The sequence below is a fragment of the Xyrauchen texanus genome, chromosome 5 (genome assembly GCF_025860055.1).
Source record: "Xyrauchen texanus isolate HMW12.3.18 chromosome 5, RBS_HiC_50CHRs, whole genome shotgun sequence".
NCBI lineage: Eukaryota > Metazoa > Chordata > Actinopteri > Cypriniformes > Catostomidae > Xyrauchen > Xyrauchen texanus.
Genome location: NC_068280.1, coordinates 39,885,584 through 39,900,638, shown reverse-complemented (window position 1 = coordinate 39,900,638; position 15,055 = coordinate 39,885,584). Strand labels below are relative to the sequence as shown.

At 35.4% G+C, this 15,055-nt stretch overlaps 1 pseudogene; it reads left to right on the top strand.

Moving 5' to 3' along the window:
* The first annotated feature begins 11,676 nt into the window (after window positions 1-11,676).
* On the top strand, window positions 11,677-14,433 carry LOC127644054 (uncharacterized; annotated as a pseudogene).
* The last annotated feature ends 622 nt before the right edge of the window (window positions 14,434-15,055 follow it).

Below are 15,055 nucleotides of genomic sequence, written 5' to 3'. Positions count from 1 at the left end.
TACTTTGAAAAAGAATTATTCTGTAACGTCTCAAAAACATGAATAACCAACACTCCTGGAAAAATAACAAACAATTTGAAGAAACCAATCTGACTATAGTGTTATTTAAAATTTCACAATGTAGTCTTGCTGACCACATATGTAGACAATAATTTTTAGGAAAACTATTTGCTCTAAAATTTTCATGTTTTATTACTAGTTATAATAGTTACAAATCAAAAAGGGAAATGCACACGGCAGTCAAATTCGGTTCTCAGGAGGTTAAGACGTTTTTTATCCAGGTCATATAAAGACAGTTACCAGCCAAGTCCAGCTAAGTCCAGCAAACCAGCTTAGGCTGGTTTAAAGATTTTTTCCCCAGTATAGGGCATTTAAAACACTGCATATTGCCTGCTGCATAAATGTAACTAGTTATCGACCTCACATTCTGTAATTGAATAGTCAACAAAAAGAAAATATACACAACATAGACACTGCTATGACCAAAAAGTTTACACTCACTTTATTAGGAACACCTTTACAACTACATATTCATGCGATTATGTAATCAGCCAATCATGTGACAGCAGTGCAATGCAAAAAAATCACACAGATACGGCTTCATTTATTGTTCACATCAACCATCAGAATGGGGAAATAACTCAGATTACCACTCTGTACAATTGTACTTAGTTGAATAGCATCTCAGAATGCACAACACGTCAAACCTTGAGGTGGATGGGCTACAACAGCAGAAGACTATGTCTGGAACTTTATTATGTCCATAGTGTTCCCAATAAAGTGCTCAGTTGTTGGCTTTCCATCAAAATGTTTAGCATTATGAATGTGCATTGCTGAAAATTAGACTAAAGAAAATGTGAAACATTGCGCTTTTCCATGAACTGTAAATGTGCATTATCTTGAGGGAGCCCACCTTTTTGTCATGAAGTAGCTGAATTACCTCTTGGCCTTGGGAGAGTTGTATTTGCTGTAATAAATCAATTGTGCATTATGTTATTAAATGCTGCCAGGAGACATCACAGAATAAGTGCAATAGCTCACATAATGAGCGCTCAAATGGCTATTCCCATTCGCCAACAGCCTCCATATACCTGGGAGAGCCCACGCTCAAAACAGTTCTGGTGGATTTTGAGGATCCACTTTAATGACAATCTTTGGGTAAAGCACTTTTGACTAACCAGGGCTACGTTTAAAGAATTGTGTGCCATGGTTGGGCCTTTCGTTGAGCCAGTCATGTTGATCTCGCACAACTATACCATCCAACGAGCGCATTGCATTACAAAAGTTCATGACACGTTCATGTGATTAATCAGTTTCCATCACTTTAATGTGCCTTTTAACTAACAAAAAACTCTAGAAAATCCACCTCCTCCTAGCACATTAAATTTTATGTGAATTTTGAGAGTTTATTCGCATATCAAGCACTTTTCAAAATGTGCATAAAAATTGTTGGCTGGAAATGCATCTAGTGAGTGTACATTTTCCTTAAAGAAAGACTGAAATGTAAAAAGAGATAAATATGGAAATGATGCAGAGAAACTGCAATAAACATTACCAAAGAGAGGATATTTTTAAAGATGAACTAGAGGATCCGATCCAGTGAGATATTTTTATGGCTTAAAAATGACAAGAAATTAAATAAATAACATAATGATCATAGTAATCATTTCATCTTAGAAAGCTTGAAATCTTTGATGAATGTGTAATGCATTATCTTGAAATTAATATAACCCAAATGGTGTGTCTCTGCTAAAGTCCTCCCTGTTCAGTTGTTGTCCTAGAGAAACCTTCACACACACACACACACACACACACACACACACACACACATACAAACAGAAAGAGAGTAAGTGTGAGAGCAGCCGTCAAACACTGCAATATCCCTATGATCTATTTCCTCATAAACAGACAATACATTATATCCATTAAAATAATATTTCTCCATTAATGCACTCTGACACTGTCTTTTATAATCTTAATAAGTGCTGCTGGCCTGATGGTTTGGATTATGATTGGCCTACAAGCAGTGATATCTCTGATAAATGGGCACTTAAAGTGAAATAAAATTAATAATAAGGCAGATATTGCTACACACCAGCATTCAAAGTATCTAAGGGGTGGTCTACACATGTACAGTAATGTGTAACTTTTGTGGAGACAGAAAAAAAAATACAGACTCTGTGTACAGAAGGATGTAAAAGCTCTGTTCCAAAACCTAGTAAGCTGGCTTACTGGCTATTGCCTACAAAGACAGCATCCTAACCATCATGTAACCTCATAAGCAGTTGATTTGGTATGCAACACATAGACAGCATCTCCACTCCATTTTGTGCTCTGCACTCAACTCACAATTGATTTCAAGAGTTTGATGTTAGCGTAATGCTAAGCTAACAGCATGATACTCTTATTAGCATATACACGGCATATAACAATAAAGGATAAAACTTTATTAATATATTAAATTAATAAAGTACAAAAGCTTATTTAATTTGGTTCCACACTGTTTCAGTTGGTTTCCTATGTAAACACACACTAGATTGACCTTTGACCATTGCATCTCGCATTTTTTTCAGCATCTTGTGCAGGAGCACCACACTTTTTAGGCGTAGTTTCTTAAAAAACTTGAACTCTTAAAAGTGTGCTTCATAACCCCTGTGATCTGCTCTATTCGTAGTGCAGTGTTAGAAAGATCGATCAACTCCAACTTCATTAAGAAGCATAATTTCCAAGATATTGGCAACTAAGATATTTCTGAGAAGGCATTACGTTTAATAGAATTATTACGTAATATAATGCAACTTTATTTTATGCTTTCGTCCAGCTTCTTTTAAAGTGAATGCAAGCATTTTGCATCCATGACTTTTATGTTTTTTCATATGTTAACTGGCATTAATCACAATTTTGAGTCATGGCACCATGTTGTGGTATATACTGTACATTTGACTGTAACATATGATCAGTGCTGGCTAGATTACTTCTGAATTTTAATGTTGTACTGATTACAAATTACAAGACTAAACTTAAAATCAGTAATGTATTCTCTTTGATTACTTTTTAAATTAAAAATATTTTGTGAATTCTCTCCTCGTAACTATAGTTATACTATATCATCATATTTTTGGAATAGCTATTGGGTACACAAGTGCAAACAATAAAGACCACACTGAAAATAAATTTTAATTATGTTGTATTTTACTCACCCTCATATTGTTCCAAACCTGCATAACTGCCTTTTTTGGTGTAACACAAAAGCAGACAACTCCATTGTGACAAATGTAGATTTTTGTAGCCAATACTTGTATGTGTCTATATGGAAACTGAGCTTTAAAAATAAACCTAAACTCAGAAACATTTACTTGAATAAAAAGTATGGCAACTATCCCTAGTCTCCCCTTTATATTGCAGTATTGTTTACATGCTTTGTCCTTATTTATCCCTTCCCATTTCTGAGTTAAGTCAACTCAGTTTATTGGATGCTCTCAGTGTAACACTGTCATGCTGATATCCTTTCAGCTAAGTAGTGCATTTTTGAGGAAGAAAGCAGGAGAAAGAGCACACAACGTGAAGCTTGTAAACCATTTTGATACCTGCAGGGGTGCATTTCCTGCACTTAACACTGACATGTGCGCGTTCGAAACAGCTTTTAAGGTTCATCATGAAAGAGGAAGCATTACAGAGATGTGTAAGTCTGTTGTTTAATTACTTACAAATGTCGACACTCTCAGAGCTTTCATTTGCAGAAGGGAAAAAAAATGAAATATTGAATAGACAATCAGGTTTCCATTCAAGAAACAAGCTGTCTTCTACTTACAGTGGTGAAAATTATCATCGTGTAAGCGTTCAGTTGGAAAACCTTATTGTGTATCATAGCTGCTATTTGTACCTGGGGTCTAGTTAGACTTCAGATGGGATCCATTTGAGCATCAAAAATATAGATAATTGTGTTTCAGAGTGCATGATCTATTGCAGATTATTTGCTGTAGGTCAAATGGTAAATATTATACTGGGTTGATTTTAGTAGTGGACAGATATGGGTTTTTTAATGGCCAATGCCGATGCTGATATACAGAGAACAGGGTGGCTAATAGGCCGATACAACACTGATATATCACACAATTTAATATAGTAAATAAAATAAACATAAAATTTAAAATAAAAAAAAATCTCTTATTTAGCACTATATTTACTCAATTTCACACAAAACTTTGTAAAACATTATAATAAAAAAATCATATTGTATTTGAAATGGTAGATAACAGTTTGTTCTGATTTCTGTTTAGTCATCAAAATGTAATTATTGCACATGAAGAAATTGTGAATATATTAGGAAGAAGGAAATAACTGTACACACAATAGTCCAGCAACCATGAATGGCATGTCCACGTTAGCAATCGCATTTACTGAATAAAACCAATTGTACACACGGTGCATAACGTGTGCATAAGACATTTACTTATAGCACACGTGAAGCGCTCTACCTTAAAGTTGCTCCAGAGACAACATTATTTAGCATAGATGGGCCAGTTCTATTAAAATGAATGGGAGAAATTAGAACACCCAACTGCAGCCAATGGTCAATGGATAGGATAGGAAGTTCCGCCTTACTGGTCAAAGAGTCACTCAACTTTTAGATACAGACATCGCCTTTCAACTTGAGAACGTGCATTAGTAATAAAAGCTGAGAAAATGTCTTTATTTTAGTGTAGTCTGAGGTAAAAAGCACCATTTATGATACCAGTTTAGTCAGATTTTTCTGCTGATCTGAAATATGTTCTTTGATCGTAATCTTGACCAACCATTTTGGAAATTTTGGTCTTTCCCCATTCAAGTAGTTAGGAGCTGCACTGTCATGACTGGAAATAGCCTCCCAAGACCATTCCAAACATGGCTGACAGTGGACTGACTTGCTAGAAAGAGTCTGGTTGCACTCACACACTCGTGCGGATCCAGCGAGCAGCAGTGATCTCTAGACAGTTTAAACCGCCTGGATCATCTGCTGGGATTGTGATCACTGACCATCATGATTTGTGAATCAGTGGATCTTTTGATCCTGATCCTGAAGTCTTGATTCTGGCTGATAGAATATTCACTTCAGAGGAAGATATTAGATGAGCACTCGATGAGAAGGAAACACTAGATTTTTGTGAGGTTTGTGAATCACATCTGTTTAAACGAGATATCTGCACATTTTTCCAGACAAAGTTAAAGGTGACAGGAAACTGCAGAGGACAGGTAGATAGAATACATAATTTAGAAGTAAATAAATGAGTGCTCCACAGCATGCTGGATCTGCTCAAGTTTTGTGATGTTCGTTTATTACATCTGTTTAAACGAGAAGTGCGCATATTTACAGATGGTATATGACATTAGTTTTATTGATTTTTGCCTTTTTATCATTAGAAAAGTCAGTTAAAAATTACAGGGAACTGTTGAGGAGAGAGAGGGAGAATGACACGAGCATTTTAACATTATGAGCTCAAACGCATCTGCGGCTCTGATATGCGGACTGTTTAAATGACACTGTGTTGCACATCGGTATATTATTGTAGTAACACGATGGCATGTAACAACAAAATGAACCGTGACTGGTTGTTCACATGTCTCAGTTGCTTCACATGCAAGTATGCGTTTTTCGGCAGCCTCAAGAAAAGAAATCGGCCAAACAGGAAAATGTATCGGCCAATGCCGATAATAAAAATATCTGAATATCGGCCGATTCATCGGCCTCTGCGATATATTGGTCAACCACTAATTGATATAACATGATTAACAGCTCATTATTGGGAATTTATGAATTTGTAATGAGTGATGTCTAGTTAGTCATATGGAGGCCAAAACCTGCAAAAATAAAAAATAAATAAATGTAATAATAAGAAAATAAATAAAGGAACACATGTCTTGATAAAACAAATATAATTATTTTTTAATTAAATGCATTCCTGAATTTTTTATTGTATAACTTTTTTCCTTTATTATTTTCTGTATATATTTTTTTTTTATCTTTTATGTATTTCTTCATTTATTTTGCATTTTTTTTATTTATGTATTCATTTATTTTTATATTTATTTATTCCCAAATATATATATTTCCATATTTATATATTCACATACATACACATATATATATATATATATATATATATATATATATATATATATATATATATATACACACACAATTATTTATTTTTACTTTTCTGTGTGCAACATGGAAAAGAGGGAGGCAGTCCTTGCATAGCTCCAGTGCATCATTGGTTGAGAGCTCAATAGTACTTATCGGAAGTAAATAAGACTCGCACTCTGACTCGCACAGATTTTGAATATGCAGGGAAACATTTTGCAGAGAGTCTAACAATGAATGTAACCAGAATGTGCTTTGACATTCATATCAGCATACAGCTCTCCTAAAACATCAATAAGCACCTCTACCCTAAATTAAACATAGTAATTTGAAGCGTGGTTATCGACTTCATTCGCTAAATTGCGCAAATCTCTAGATACTGTATATGCGCAGCGTCAGCTATGGTTTACGTGAGATATGGATATGACCTGACATCAAATCGAAACAAGTCAAGAGTAATCGAGCACAGGCTTCAATCTTTGATAAACCAATGGTAAGCCGGACCACCCCACATAAATATCATACAAGATGTAAGACAGAAATTTAAGAATAAATACAAAACTAAATAAATGTGGGAATATTTAAATATGGAACTAAATACATGTGGGATTAAATCAATATAAATAAATAAAAACATTTTAAATAAATAAATGAAATATTTTTTTTTAAAGAAAATAATAGAGAAAATAATAAATAAAGGAAAAAAAGTCATACAAAAATTTATTCAGGAATAAATGTAATTAAAAACGAATTATATTTGTTTTATCAAGACATTTAATCCTTTATTTATTTTTTATTATTTTTGCAGGTTTTCTCCTCCATATAGTCACACGCAGCACAACATGATTAAATACACACCTACAGATTTCAACTCTGCTAGCAGCAAACAGTTTAGAAATGACTCTGGTGAAAATTTGCTAAACAGTTGCTCCCCATTTGCATATTGTATTTCAGCGCTTAAAAACATGTCCGTACCATGTTTCAGCATCTTATTTACATATTCAATTCAATCCACTGATGCACTGAATATACTGTACATATACTTATGTATATTATGCTTATTGAAGATCATGCTTTTATGTTGCACTATTACTTGGTGAAAGTAGGTGATAAACAGAATTTTAATTGTAAAAGTTTGTGCATATTTTCTAGTAATCATGGCAACAGCATACCATCAAATTATGTAAAATAAAGAAATAAAAAAACATGAAAAATTTACATTTATCTAGACGTGTGGTGTAAAGAAGCACACTTTTGGCATTTAAAAAAAGCCAATTCAGGTGCCTGCATCACAGAGGTGCAGCTATTCTGCAACGTCTTAGAAACATATGCCAGATTGTGGTAGTTTGTTGGATCCTCAATAAACTAGAGCTTGAAACCAGCCTGCAAGATTTGGAATTGTGCATTGCAAATTGCTTTTAGCACATCTTTTTTTTACACTTGTTTTACTGTTACCTGATTTGCATAATTCATTAAGTGAAATGCTAAAACAACACAGACAGTGCATGCAAATAAACAACACTATCAAGGGTCGCAATTCATTCTTAGTGAATTCCCATCTCTATCCTATTCCCCTCTCTTTCCTACTGCACATCAAATCAGCATTTCCGAATGAGATCTTTATCATTGTTTTGTTGTCACTGATGCTTATTGTCATTGTCTGTTTCAGCTAGAAGCCAAATATGATCCTATGACTGCAATATTGTCAATAAAATGCTGTTTGCAATGGTAATTTGACCACTTGACTTGTTGTTTAAGCCAACGCTAATACTTTTCTAGTCAGCTCTGCAGCCATACTGACATTACAAGCGCAATAGCAAGCTGGCTTACATTGTTATTACTTGCACAGATAAAGTTACAGCTCATGTTTTCAAATAAGTTTGCAGGCTATTATTTATCTGAAATTGCAGCTGGCTGAGGTTGTTCTTTGTGATGAGAAGCCCTGTCTGTAAATTCAGAAATGCTGATGTTGAGCTTCAATCCGTGTAGAGGCCACGTCGGCTGCATGTTTAACTTTGCTTTGTTATCTTCGCAGAGTTGTTGTTCTGCTGAAATAGCCGTGTCCACACAGTTCAAGTCGTGAGTTGCTCTTTGATGCAGCAAAAAGTACTCTGAAAAGTCAATTTCATACTGAGAGTGAAGGTCATGAGCGTTTGTCTGCAGTGCCTTATACTGTCTATGCATCAGTTCAGACATTCCACAAGACACTAATCTTTCATTTGTGTTACAATTATATTTTTTGGCATGCATCATTGCTGTTTTAATTAGGTGGAATTCTGTGGTGCATGTGGGAGAGAGAGGTGGATTGAGGGATGAACAGACAGAGAGACTTATAATAAATTATCATTTATATGCATGGAAAAAATGAAACTATGATGAGAAACAGAGTTTACGCTTTTCCAGTTTGCATTGCACCATGCAAATGTACTCTACAGTACATAATACTCTGTCATTGTTAGAAATATCATAGCACCCAAACTTAGACTCACTGAAAGCTAAAAAGTGATGTGTGTAATAAAAAAACAATGTTAACATAAGATTTGAAATTATCAGTGAACCTGCTTCAGAGTAAGAGCATGTTATTACATTTTGAATTTATTACATTTTTTTATAATAAAAATATTTAAATATTTTAGTACATTTTTAGTAACATTTGCATTTCATGCAGACTTATACATGTATATGGTGTAGATCCTGTATGCAAACACTCTCAGATGTGGCTCTGAGGCACTGTCAAAACATTGCTCATTATGTTTGAGGATTCTGACCAGCCTGGCACAGCAACATTGCATCAACCAATGGCACAGGTTTGGGGCGGGACTCTCTGTCTGAAACAGTAATTATTTTTGCAATTCTGTTCAATGACACTTGTAGCAGGAATTATACACTTTATCTTTAAGTGCCATGGGAAATAGACTGAAATTCAGTTGCAATATGGCAGCACAAGTATTACATTCTCATTCTCTCTTTCTTCTTCTGAGCAGTGGATCATGAGTTAAATGAAGCGTGGAGGAGAGGGACCCCTTCAGCTCCTATAACTGTAGCCCTCCTCAGAGACTCCTGCCTAATTCCATTTAATTCCATGGATGTCCTGCTGCTCCCAGATGGGCACTAACTGCTCAATTATGCCATGTTAAAACTCTTATTCTGGTGGACTGTGGATTTTGCTTGACTTCCTACAAATTTCCCTAACGATACCTTAATGAGAAGTCTCTGTCTCAGTGTGCTCCTGCAATTTAAAACCAGGAAGTGGAGCCTGCATGTTAGGTTACATTAGGTTTCAAACCAGACAAACCAGACAAATAGCATCAGTAATCTGCTCTGTAAACAATTGCTAAATAATTTTTACAGCAAATATTTACAATAGACGTTTAGCAGTAAATTCTAAAGGATATCACGTATTCCATTGTTATATTTTTATTTATTTTTTAAAGAAGGAAAAATCCAACTGTTGCATAGATTTGAAATAAAATGTTGGTACTTCACAAGTAAATGTCACTAAAGCAATAGTCAACTGTAATAAATACAGCCTTTTTAACACATTATTTACACCCATGTAGACTCTGATATAATGTACACATCTAGTAGTTTAAAACTGTTCAAAAACACATGTTTGGACAACAAATTCGGCATAGCGCACTGTGTGTGATGAACTGATCTATATATTTAATATAGATCAGTTGTGTGATGTCATTTCGTCATCTGCAGCGGACATTTTGGGAATTTTTGCGTGATGCTTAACCGCTCAATTTTTGCGCTCTCCTCATGAGCTCACCTCATGCGTGCAACAATTACCCGAGGAGGACCTGAAAGAGTGAGACGAGGTGAGTGTATGTAATTCATGCTTCAGTTAGAACCTGAAATCCTGTTACATCCGATACTTCTTTTATCACTCATCAAGCTCTTTCATTGTACTTTTAAATATTGCAATTAAATTAATAAAATTAAATTGTGTAGGTTTTATGCAACTCAATTGTGGTTCACTTGACTGTCAAGCCATTAGCTAATTAGCCATTAGCACGTGTATGTTGAAGATGCTGTAATTAAGTTTTTTTTTACGTTTTAGTTTTTTGTTAATATTTCTTGTAAGGTTGCATTGTATTCATATTTGTACTTTAGTTGTTCATTAGAAAGTACATTGGAAATGTACATGTATTAGCTTGTGAAGTTTTGATTTTTGCTTTTCAACATGTTTATCTGTCAATTTTGTAATGATGAGAGCAGTACAATCCTGAATTTTGTGCAGCATGTGAAATTGCATAGAAATGTGCATGCACGATTTAGATGTGGTGTGCCTTACTGCCCACATGTTTTCACAAATTTTTCTTCTTTAAAGTCCCACATATACAGACATCATAGGGAACATTACAGGTCTGCTAAAGAGTATCAGGCTCAGATGTGCGATAACACATTTAAATGCCATGTAGATTTTTGTGAAGTTGAATGTGGGACTCTAACACAGTTTTTGTCTCATTTGAAGAGCCATATTAAGTCAGGTCTGGTGATCCGGTGCCTATTTGGTTGCAACAGGACATTTAAGGTGAGATCTACATTTGCATCACATGTATCACTGACACATAACATGTGCTCTGTAAACCATTTGATAGAGCCTGCTATGGCCATGGAAACTCCAGTTTCTGATGTTGTGTCTGAGAGCGAGATATCTGAGGTTGTAGAGCACAATTTTCCTGAAGATGTGGATGAATCTCTTTTTCTAAGAAGTTTAACCCTCTTCTATCTGAAACTGCAAGCTAAATTGCTATTACCTCAGTCTACCATTCAAGGCATTGTTGAAGAATTTCCATGACATTGGGGAGTCTTTTTTTACTTAGCAAACTGAGAGATACTGGCAGATCAGGTCACTTATCTGAAAGTGCTCATTGATGAGTACATTCGTTTTTGGTGTGTGACTTTCCCTTCTAAGCCTCTTAAGCCTAAACATCACTATTTGTGCCATTACCCAGAGTTTATAAAACAATTTGGACCACTCAATCGCTTATGGACTATGTTGTTTGAGAGCAAACATACCTATTTCAAGCAATGTGCTAGAAAATTGCACAAAATATATGTCTACACTTGCAGAAAGGCTACCAGCTTCTCCAAGCCTATTTAAGTGCTGGAAACCTATTTTAGCTTTCTGTGCAAGATGAGAAAGGCTCTGAATTTTATAATAATGATTATAATGAAGCGATAAAGGAATCAGTTGATCATTTTGATTTTCAACCAGGCAATACATTAGGAGCTACTGAAATCACTTTGTAAGGAACAAAGTACAGGAAAGACATGTTGTTCCTTTGGCCAGTAATGATGAGGGTTTGGAGGTTTGCAGAATTAAACTAATTCTTGTTCACCAGAATTCAGTGGTCTACTTTGTGTCTGAGAAATGGCATACTGTGCAGTTTGTGGATTTGGGTGTATACTGCATAACAGCTGAGGACCCAATATATGTCTGTGTACTTTAAAAGGGGCTATTAGATTATTACCCTCTCCAGGAGTACAAAGCATGTGGCTTGTCTGTGATTGTGTTACACCACTCTTTTCCATCTTTTTAAGATATGTGCAATTTAGAGAAGATAAAACTCGCCATCTGCTCTTCGTTATCTGGTCTCTCTGATGAAACACTTCAAAAATGTATCAATGGGCTTACTGCTGTTGGTGTGAAACAAAAGCTGACCTCCACTATGTGAATGAAGAAGACCTCATGGAATACCTCAGGCCTGTCCAATGTCGCAAACTACTAAATGCATGGAAAAATGAAGGTATTTGAATTGCTCTTCAAGTAGACAGAAAATGTACTACTACTTGTTACTAATGTCCATTTGAAAAATATTGTTAAATGTTCCATGTTCAAACTTCACTTTATTTGTTTTAGAACAAGTCAGCTGCTCCACTCCCCAATGCTCATCACATCAAGTTCTTTCTGATACATCAAGCCCAGGATCAGAGACTTCAAGTTCTACACCATCTCGTAATTCTGCTTGCTTTTCAGCATCTTGTGCCTGGGCTGAAACATTTAAGGTGCCTTGGGAAGTCATGCCTTCTGGAATTAAATTGGCTATTGCAAATAAAAAAAAGACCATCACCAGCTGATCGAAGGCAGCTAGTAAGGATGTTGGTGGATAATATGTGAAAACATAAAGTCAACCCATCAAAGGCAGATTGTAGTGCAGAACATTGTTAAACAGTACCTGGACAGCTTTGCTGATGTTCTGGCTGATGGAACAAAACTAGGTAGTGGGAATGCCTCTTTGCTCTTGCAAGTTAAAACCTGGGTTGAACATGTAAACAGAAACAACACATTAGCTTGTCGGATAAAAGAACGACTACGATCATCGTGTAGAACCATAAGCCAGAGCTCAAGAAGGCCAGCTGATCAATATGGTTGTGTCAGTGGCAGCCAGAGGAGCTTCCTGCAGTAGAAAATGATGACACACTAGAAGAGAAGCTTAAGCAAATGGTACTGCTTCATTCTACTGCAGAAATGTCTGGAGCCAATAGAAGAGAACTTTACAAGTTGATGGAGGTCACATATAACTGTCATTGCCGTGATATAACCGCCACTCCATCACCATTGTCTGAACTAAAGCACTCCTGGCCTTACCTGTTTTGTCTCAAGGGGATCTTTTTACATTTCCATTTGCTTACTGACATCTCACTGCTCCAAAGAATCATGGAGAGCATTGAAGGGAAAGGGAAGAGGATTCTAAGGTTTTTTTTTTCAAGAAAAGCCAACAAACAATGAGTTGCATGCTGTTCTGTCAATGTATCAAAAGGGAAATTCTCTGGTCCTGTGCATCCTGCAACTCTTAATGGCCCATTTTAAAAAAAACAGAATCCCTTCTAATTGAAGCTGATGAAAGTAATATAATTTTTATTTTTAATGTCTTAAAGTTTGAACTGTAATGCAAAATATATATATCTATATATATTTTTTTCTTTTTTAATGTAGCAGCAACTGCAGCCAACATGGAAAGAGATGGATTACCGGATTCACCCGCAAATATCATCCAAGGTAATTTGCTTTACTTTGTGTCTCTCAGTGTCTCCATTATACACACTAATCTTTACTTTCTAACTCTGCACATGTATACCTCCTTTGTCCCATACTGTTTTTTGATGCTTTTATGATCTGCTTTAAAACTATATTTTTTCCACCTCTGTTCCGGTATTCTATTTCACAGTTCTATTCTCACTCGTATATTCCTTCCATAGCAGTCCGTTTTCCATCTGGTTTTTTTGTTATTGTCTCTGATCCATTCTCTCTCTCTCTCTCTCTCTCTCTCTCTCTCTCTCTCTCCTTAGTAACAGAATACTTATTAGTAACCGTAATCTTCATTACCTTTTAGTTTATAGTATTATAGTATCGATGTCTTTATTATTTAGCATGATCTACCCACGAACTGTACTTTTAGAACACTTATTAATCTGTGCCCTTCCATATTATTTTTATAGGTGAATCCATGACATCAAGCAAGTGGATGTTGTCAGTTGAAAGGGAAGTTGTCCTGGGCTCATGTTCAGAGGCATTTGTTGAGGGCCTGGCAGCATTGTTTGCGAACAAACATACAATTAACTTGGTCAATGAAAATATTGGAAATATTTTCTTTGCATTTTTTTCAGTTAAATAAATTTGACAGAGAATTAACATCACAGATTCTTGATTTTGTTGCATTTTACAAAATGTCCCATCTTTTCTGGAAATGTGGTTGTACTCCAATACAGTACAACTCTCCCCAAAGCAATATCTTAAGGAGGTAATTTAACTGCTCCATAATCACGGCGGGCTCCCTTTAGACAATGCACTAGATGCAGTGGATAGCAGCGCATGATGATTTGCATTTTCTAAAGCCAAATTTTTAGAAGTGCGCTTTTAAAAATGCTAAACACAAGGATGGAAACCCAGCATAGATCTCAGTCTGTAGGCAATAAGCATTGCTAAATTCTGCACATCATTTGTATAATAATGACAAAATCTGTGCATTTGTTTATTGTAAACATGGAAGGCTAAATATTTTCATATTTAAATTTCTGATAAAGTTAAATATGACCCTAACTCTTCATTGAATGAAATGTGATTTAAAATGACACTTAGCTTTGTCTGACTAATTTTGTATTTTATTGTTTAATGAGTATATGATGTTTTTTGATAATTGGATGTTGTGGGTGTTCTTCGCAGAGGAATTGTGGGCGTTAACCCGGAAACTGGATCAAAAGTTGCTGCTGGAAAGGGAGACAAGAAAATCCATGGAATGAACCCACATGTATACACACTGCTGTGAACGCTCATGGACTTTGAATGGCTTGCCATTTAAAAAAAACAAAAGTATTTCAATGGAATTGAAATAAGAGTCTCTGCCAACATTTTAAAGTTCATGAATTATGTTGTGATATATTATCAAATGACTTTTTGGTTTGTGTACTTTTATTTTGAAATTTCTTGTTAAAGTTCCTGTTCCCCAGTCATGTGATGTCCTGTTTTCCCTCCGTGTTCATGTGTCTTGCTTTCATTGGTTCATTGTTTGATCACTTTGTTATCAGTTCTAGTTTCTCATTGGTTTTAGTTAATTGTCTTGTTATCTTGTTTTAGAGTTCTGTTTGTTCATTGGCTTTTGTTACCCATGTCTTGTGTATTTAAACCCTCATGTTTGCCTGTGTCAGGTATTGTTCATGTAACCTTGTTGTTTTTGCCAAAGTTTAGTCTAGCCAGCGTGCTTGTAACCTTGTAGTTTTGCCTTAGACTTAGTTATTTCATGTCGTGTCAAGTCTAGTTTTGTCATGTTTATTTAGGTCCTTGGTTTCTTGTTTTTGTTTCATTCACTTTTATAGTCTGGGATACTGGTTTTCACGTTGGAGAATAAACTGCATTTGGGTTCATCTAAACTTCGTCTTTGTCTCTGCCTGTTTTGTCAACATCGATGTTCAAGTTGATGTACA